Source organism: Rhea americana, unplaced genomic scaffold (genome assembly GCF_003343005.1).
Source record: "Rhea americana isolate MKP2758 unplaced genomic scaffold, rheAme1 scaffold_103, whole genome shotgun sequence".
NCBI classification, from domain to species: Eukaryota; Metazoa; Chordata; class Aves; order Rheiformes; family Rheidae; genus Rhea; species Rhea americana.
Genome location: NW_028185073.1, coordinates 2,412,939 through 2,421,435, shown reverse-complemented (window position 1 = coordinate 2,421,435; position 8,497 = coordinate 2,412,939).

The following is an 8,497-nucleotide window of genomic DNA, read 5'->3' as shown; positions in this document are numbered from 1 at the left end:
CAGATTGGTTAAGCAGGATTTCCCCTTGGTGAATCCATGCTGGCTTTTCCTCCGTATGCCTGGAGATGACATCCAGAATGAACTGTTCCACCACCTTTCCAGGGACTGGAAGTGAGGCTGACTGGCCTGTAGTTGCCTGGGTCCTCCTTCTTGCCCTTCTTGAAGACTGGAGTGACACTGGCTTTCTTCCAGTCCTCAGGCACCTCTCCAGTTCTCCAGCACCTTTCAAAGTTGATGGAGAGCAGTCTGGCAACAACAYCCGCYAGCYCCCTCAGTACCYGTGGGTGCATCCYAYCYRGGCCCATGGATTTGTGGATGTCTAGCCTGCCCAGAAGGTCTCTAATCCTTTCCTCCTCAACCAAAGGAAAGTCTTCCCTTCTCCAGTGTTTCTCCCTCACGTCCAGGCTACAGGATTCCTGAGGGCTGCCCTTAGCAGTGAAGACTGCAGCAGAGAAGGCATTCAGTAATTCTGCCTTCTCTGTATCCCYTGTCACCAGGGCCYCYRCCCCAKTCAGYAGCRGGCCCACATTTTCCCCAGTCCTCCTCTTGCTGCTGATGTATTTGAAGAAGCCCTTCCYGTTGTCCTTGACATCCCTTGCAGGACTCAATTCCAACTGGGCCTTAGCCTTCCTCACAGCATCTCTACATACTCTGACTGCATTCCTATAATCCTCCCAAGTAGCCTGTCCCCTCTTCCACATTCTGTGTACTTTCTTCTTCTGTCTGAAGTTGACCAAGAGCTCCTTGCTCACCCATGGAGGTCTCCTGCTCCTTTTGCTGCATTTCTTCCTCATAGGGATGCACCTCTTTCTACTTTCTTCTCTGTCTTCTTCAGAGGAAACTTTTGAAGTCACTTCCTCACAGAATGCTCTGCCTTAAAACACCTGGACCAGATGAAATACAAGCTGTCCTTGAGAAACTGACTGGAAAACTCAAACCTGCAGCCACGGGGGCCTCAGCTCCGAACTTGCTAATCCCCAAGCTCTTCCTTTGTATTGCTGCTATTACAATTGGAAGCTGCCAGTGAAAAATGTTTTATGTTTAAACTTTTACTTAGTGGAGCTGAAGTAGAGGCTCACACCAAGATAATAATTCTGATTGGACATGTGCTTGCTCATTTTTTTCCTCTGTCAGATGCATCTGTCAACATATGCCTTTGTGGCATGGTACAAAGTCATGACCTTGTTTTCTAGTGCCACAGCTCTGATCCTGTAAAAGACACTATGTTTATTGCTATGTCTTATTGCATGTCTAGTGCTTTTGCACACATGACTGTCTTTTAACGTTCCTGAGTTCTTTTTCATACAGATTTTAAATGTCATTTTAATAGAGAAAAAATGTGCAGCTGAGATTTCTGTTTGTATCTGCTTAGTCTCAGGCTTGGCAATATGACAGTTTAATGTTATGTTTATATGCATTGTCTGCGTATTTCCTACTCTCCTATAGAATGTGAGTCTAAGCATTTATATATGATTTATTTAATGCATATAGTGCAAGTTTTGTCCTTAATAATTTTGGTTCTACATGCCCCTTTTGTGTTTAGATATCACAGATTTGGTTACTGGAAAATCTCTGTGTGCCTCGATAAATAGGGGAAGGAACTGCCAAAACAAACTACATACATATCCTGAAAGCTAGTAAATGTAGAAGTGTTTTGTTTTTCAGTAGAAACCAGATTTAGTTAAAAGAATCAGTCAAACATTTACCTCTGGGGCAGCACTAGCGATGGATTTATAACATAGTTACTTTTCGGCATACATATAATCTTTATTATTGTTAACTCTTCTATTGTTTTTAAGCAGATTTAATTCATCTGTAAAACATTAAAGCATAAATAATATATTTTGTCCTTAAAAGCTAAGGAATACTCTTCAGTGTGGATAAGCCCTTTTGTAGAATAATAGTCACTTGAATTTTGCCAAATCAAATGTTTGCTGGAAAAAAATCCTGATTTTTGTCTGATTGTATGTTAGTCTTGCTATTTTTCCATGAGTGTTTCAGTAATTTTTTCACTACCTAGTGAAGCACACCTAGTGGCACCAGTGAAGTTGCAATTTCTGTCAGCTCAGACCACTATTCTTTAGCCCCTGTCTTTAAATAATAACCAGTAGCTTGGCTTCTGTGGAACTTGGTGCTGCAACACCTCTGGTCTTGYTCTGGCCATTTCATCACTCAGATTCAGTCTATCTCTGAAACTAAGGGGGAAAAAAAAGCATAATTCCCTGTCTTTGAAAGGACTGTAGAATTACAAAAACAGTATGAAATTTGGATCCCTCAGTCAAACTTAGGGTAATCCTCCTTTTTTTGTTTGTTTTAAATTCTGTTCCTAGGGGATTAGAGGATGGGAAGGAGTTTGTGGTGCAATTTCTATAAGTATGTATTGGAAAAGCAGCCCATCAGGTCATTTCAGATAACATGGATCATCACTAGCCACGGGTGAATCTGAAGCGAAGCTCAGAGATGACAGAGTCACTGTCTCATCATCCCTCCAGTTTGTACCTTCCTCCTGGGGCTTGGACCCTGCCACGAATCCTGTTTGCTGCTTTTCCAAAGTCTACAGAAAGGCTGTTAGGCAACAAGAGATTAAGGAAGTCATTAAGAATTAGCTCATAACTTGCCTCTAGTCTAGTGCTAAATACATCCCTGAGTCTCTGAAATGTAGGAGCGGCCTCTGTAAATTAATCTGTGAACAGTCCTGTTCTGTGGTGCTGTAGATTCTTTTCTCTAATTTAGAAAGCAAGTGTAAAGTCAGCAATGAGTATTTATTGGCTGGTAACCTAGATAGTTAAGAGACTAATGTCAGCAGTCAGAGCGTTATTGCCTAGATATGGCTTTTTCAGAGGGGAGTGATGAGATCATCTTCTTTTCCTTATTTATTATTATTAATGATTCCTCTTCTGCAGTCATCTTGCTGAACAATGCAAATGATAACATCACCAGACTGTTCTGCAGCCTGTTTGGTTTCCATGCCTGAAACATGTAATGCCTTGAAGACTAGCAGAAAACATAGATGTGTAAATAAAGCAGCTTTCTCTTTTTATTTAGTGAGCAATTTCACAACAGAACTGTTAAGTTAACCCCAYCTTGTCATTCCTAATATAAAGATACAACTACTTCTTTCTTGTTATTGCCTGGATATACTACAGAACTMGTGCGACAAGCAAGTCGGGTATACYATCTCATTATTTCTGATCRGAAAGCTGTACTTATATTTGCTCTATTTTCTGTAGGATGGGACAGACCTGAGGGAGGAATATGTAGGTTTTGGTCATAGGTGTGGTATGATCCTCCCGACCTGAGAAGTCTCATGACCTGATTTCCTTTCTAGTCTTCATGTTTACTGCGATGCAAGTACAACATAGGCAGGCCTTCCCTTACCTGTGGTGAGGAAAGGTTAATGTAAAAATTAAAAAACTGTGTATTTGTCAGTATTAAAATTCTCACTTTCTGTCTGAGCTTTATATGAAAGTTTCTACAGGATTGCAATTTATCAGAATGAATTTATGCATTTGCATATGTCCTTTCATTGTAATGGCTGTCTCATTGCCATAGGACTCAGTGGATCTTGCCASTATGAATATGCTTGTGGGTGAATAGATGTTTATGTCAAGGTCAGGTGTATATACATAAATCTGCACTGTTCTATAAACAGGGAGTGGAAAATAAGGTTATGAAAATCTACATCTATTTTTAAATACCAAAAGAATCAAAAACAAGACAGCRGTTGTTCAGCAGAAGCTGGGGAGTGCTAAGAAGCTTTCTGTTGTCTTTGCTGTTTATGGATATTCTGTTCACTTGTCCTGCAGGTAGGTGTCACAAGGTTTTTACTGCATCTGCCCAGCCCTTGCTCATTTGACGATTTTCCTGCAGGTGTTAAATACAGCGAAAGCTCAGGTACTTGTTATGGAGGGCTCTAGAGCTGAGAGCTCCAGACTGCATCTGGCCTGCTGTAAACTGACTAGAAATGGCAGGGGAGAAATGAGAATGAACAGATAATAACAGTTTACATCTTGGTAACGCACTGGGGCAGAAGACCGGAAGGTGGTAAAAATCCAGTTAACAACTAGGTATGGGGAAAGCTGCAGAAACTGGCTAGGGATGGTGTGACCAACAAGGCTATAGGTGGCTCGTGATGTTCAGCTGAGGTAGAAAGCAAAAAATAGTGAAAATGGTAGCAGTTRGAGCCAGTGTCCTGCTCCCCAGGGCTGGTCAGTGTGGGTGTGAGAGCGTGTTCTGCAGAGAAAGTCTGATTGTGCCATGACATAGAAAACTGAGACTGGAAATCACTAGTTGTCCATTGCATCTATCCCATTTAGTAAATAAAATCTAAATTTTATGTCAGTGATTGATGTGGTCCTGTACTTGCAGCTACCTCATGAGTAWGTTCTCCTGTGACAGTAGGACATCTATGGGGTTATACAAATTTTCCAGTAGTTAACATTTTATTGTTACTAAACAATATTTGTCACCGAGCTTAAGCCACACATTCTTGTGATTATGTATACATCTCATCTTTCATTTTTGTAAATTCATTTCTACAGTTCATGCTTTTAGCCAAAAGTTTGAAAATATAGTCATGCTATAGCCACTGGGGACTTAAAAGCTCTAATTCTAGGATTCATATGGCCCTAAATCCACAAAACAAGCAAAGCAGCCCCAAATTTTTCTCCATTTTCTTCATCTCTAAAGCCAACTTAGTGGTTCTGGGAGAGCAATGACGGGATAAAACATAATTATTTATGAAGTATATATTCTCTAAGGCATCTGTCCATTGCTCCTGACACTGGTCCCTTAAAGGGAAGCTTTTTTGACTAGTCAATAGTTAATCTGATGTCCACATAAGCTTACGAAGTGCCATATGGCTGAATTCTGCTGTTACTGCTAATGCTCTACTCTGGAAAAGATGTGTTGCTTAATCATGTGCCTGGACCCAGTTAGGAGGTAATTTTATTCAAGAGGGAGGAAATGAGTTAAAAATATATGGAAGGCTGAAAAGTGGTGAGTGGCTGGCAAGGGTACAAGGGAACAATCAATACTTACTTCTTAGGGTAAATTTACTATTTGCAATATTCAAAACCTGGATGTGGACACTGTGTTGGGAGTTGTCATGRAGAGCCTAATATTAACGAAAACAAAGTAAAAATGTACTTTTTRATATATCTAGCTTTTAAAATAGCTTCTAAATGTACTTTTTCACTTGAGACTTTAATCTTTTTAATATAATGCCTTCTACCTTGTTCCTCACTCTAGTAGCTGAAGAGCTTCCTGTTACACATGGAGGAAAATGTGATACATGTTGCTTACGTGTTTTCAAGTGCAAAATTATTTGAAATGGAGTCTTATTTTGGTGGGAGTTTTTCTCTGCTTTACATATGTGCAAGTTAGTACGTGTTTAGATTAAAGATCGCAGGGAAAATAAAAAAAAACAACTTTACATTGGGAGTAAGTGTACCAAAAGAAGTATGTGCTGGTGCATAATTGCTTGAAAAATTCATTCAGGAGTCTTGGTTCAGCTTCTGAGAAACCTCTGCTTCCATGCAGAGGAGCTATGTAGCTAAGGGCTTGCCGCTTGCCACCCTCTGAAAAAAAAGGAAAGGAAAACCTGGAAAATAGAGCCAACATGAAGAAAGCTTCTATGTTAAGCCCATATAGAAAGGAGAGGGTACATATGACACATTGATAWTATCTGTGTAAAATTATATTCTTATAAACAAACTGGAAAGAGACARTGGTAGCCGAGATCAAGCCAACATCCCATTTCTTAGTTTCAACCTTCTAACCTGAGTTTCCTCCACGATAGTTAGACTAATGTGCACTTGAAGAAGGATGTGAAAATCCCTTTTCTGATGTTGTCTTTTTAGGAAAAAAGGAACATTGATGATTCACAATGCTTTGTTAGCCAGAAAGGGCATAACTAGCATTAGCATTAGCATTATTAGCATTGCTGATGTTTTCTAGGAACTTTAAAAAAACGAATGTGTTGAACACTGGAAATGTAGATGATTACTGCCTGGTGGAACAGATGGAGGATCTATGCTTAAAAAGGCTTTCCAGATATATATGATGTTCAGAGAGGTCTTGGTGCTCTGTTCTTTTGTATATTTTCAGCACTCAGGGTTGAGAAAATGATGTACTGTACCGGATTGCTCCTTGGGGCACGATTTGGCAGCCTGAGTGGAGGCTGATAGGCAAAATCTCTTGGTCTGTAACACAGCCTCAGCATAAGCTTGGAGAAATTTTGTATGTATCATCCTATCAGTTTAAGCCTTTGTTTTCTGCCATCAACACTCTTGTCTGAACTAGCCTTTGTCACCTACCATCTGTTTGGATCCACAGCCCTGGCTTGGACCTATCTTTATTACTTTAAATATGTAGATGCTGCCTGTTTAACAAAGATGCATCTCTGCTGTGTAATAGTATAAAATATATGTACAACTCTTGTCACATAAAATGTTGGCTCAGGAATGTATAGCACAACAAAATATTCTGCAAGCATCTCCCCCTTTCACTTATATATATACATCTTTAGTTAATTTCCCCTTTCTTAAGAAGACAAAATCAATATCTATGAAGTTCCAGCTACATTTTCTTGCATCAGAATGAAATAGTTTTTCACTTTCCAGTGTTTGCAGGTACATGTGGTGCTCAGGACTGACAATGTCAGACAGTAGTCAATTTGAGGATGATGGAGGGTTAGAAGGAGTTTYTGCCACTCTAACCTAAGAAATGCAATAAGCTTCATATTCTGTATTCCGAAGTAGTCCGTTGAAACTAAAATCAGAGAAAAGGGGAAAAAGTGTTCAACTTTGGTAAATGTCAGTTGAAGTTTCCAAGGCTTTTTTTTATATTAGGTTACACCTTTACCCGAGGTGATCTTTTGACTTCACCATCTTGGATTTGCAGCAGACAAAAATCAGGATCAGTATGGGACTAAATCRGTGAGAATGAAAGAGCTAAATTGTTATGAAATTTAAACTGCTTCCTAACCTTTTTTCTTAAGTTTCTAACTGCCCAGAGGAATTTTAGGCTGATATGTATATTGAACAGACTATTTTCTGTGAAAGAAATGGTAGAAGCACTAAAATGGAGACATATCTGTAGTTATTTTAAAAATAAATGAATGCTTCCGATGTGTGGATGAACCCACTGTCACAAATGGAGGTCATTAAGATATTTTTCTTTTTTACTATGAGAGTTAGAAAAGGTGTGTGGTAGGTGATCTTGTTTTCTCCTGCATCACTTTGACACAGGAGGCTTGTAATACTTTATTTTCCTAGAACTGCCTCAGGATATCCTTATGGCAAATATTGATTATTTATTGGAAAAAAATGTTAAATAAAGACAGACAGCATGCTTTCAAAGTTCAAAATTTAATAGTGAAGGTGAGGGTACTGTGTGAAAGACATAAGTATCAGAACTAAAACAATCTAATAACAGATCTACTAGTTTAAAAAGAAGAGAAGGAAAAATCACTCATTATATTTTYCTAAACATTTGGAAATGATTTTCTAGTTTCAGTACAGTTCCAGGTGTATGCATATGATTGTACCAAATTTAAGGTCAAAGATATAGATGGGCATCAAAAATGAATCTGTTTGTAATTTAACAGCAGTGGTCCATGTGTTTTGATTCTTTCCCTAGGGCTACGCACCTTTGGAAAACAATGGACTAATGCAAGTGGAACAAAGTTTACAGACTCACACTTTTTAGGTGTTCTGCAGGACAAAAAACAGGGAATCACGCTGAGACAAAACTAACTGGAGGAATTTGAAATGTACTTCTCTGTTTTAAACAAATGTTTATAGAAGAAAAATGGAATATTCATCAATAGATCTGTATATCACTGAAGACTCCAGGATCTTTCCATCTCCCCCAAAGCAGTTGGCTAGGAGAGAGCATCTGAAAGAAGAATTTTACAGTATAGAAGTTTCAGAAAAACAATATTAGACAAGGAAGATACAATCCATTAAGAAACAGGAGGCCAAAACTAATGATTCAATCAGCTGAGTTGCTAGACTCATAACATTTGCCTTTTACAAGGAAAAAAAAATGTTTGAACTGTAAGTACATAAAAGGTCACTCATAAAATAGATATGTATGAACATACATAAAGAAATGATCCAGCCAGGACTATATGTAGCACTTTTAATTAAACAAGGGAAAAAGAATAGGTGCTCCTGCAAAAAMAAAAMMAAAMMAAAMMAAAMMAMMAAAAAAAACTTGTTTTTAAAAGGAGGGCTTTCAACAACACTTAAACAGAATGAGCTATTGATTTTTGATTCAATAGTTAAATATAAATACCATTAATGTTAAACAAGTCTCTCCCTTAAGAGAGAGATCACTACAAGTATCAAAACATCCAAGATGTTCAGAGGATTAATTGCAAGATTTTACTCTATGATATTTTTTTACTTGAGACGTGACCAATTAGAAAATTGGAAGAAAAGTAAATGTTATGGTCTTTATTCCAAAAATGTCAGTCAGAGTATTTATTTAC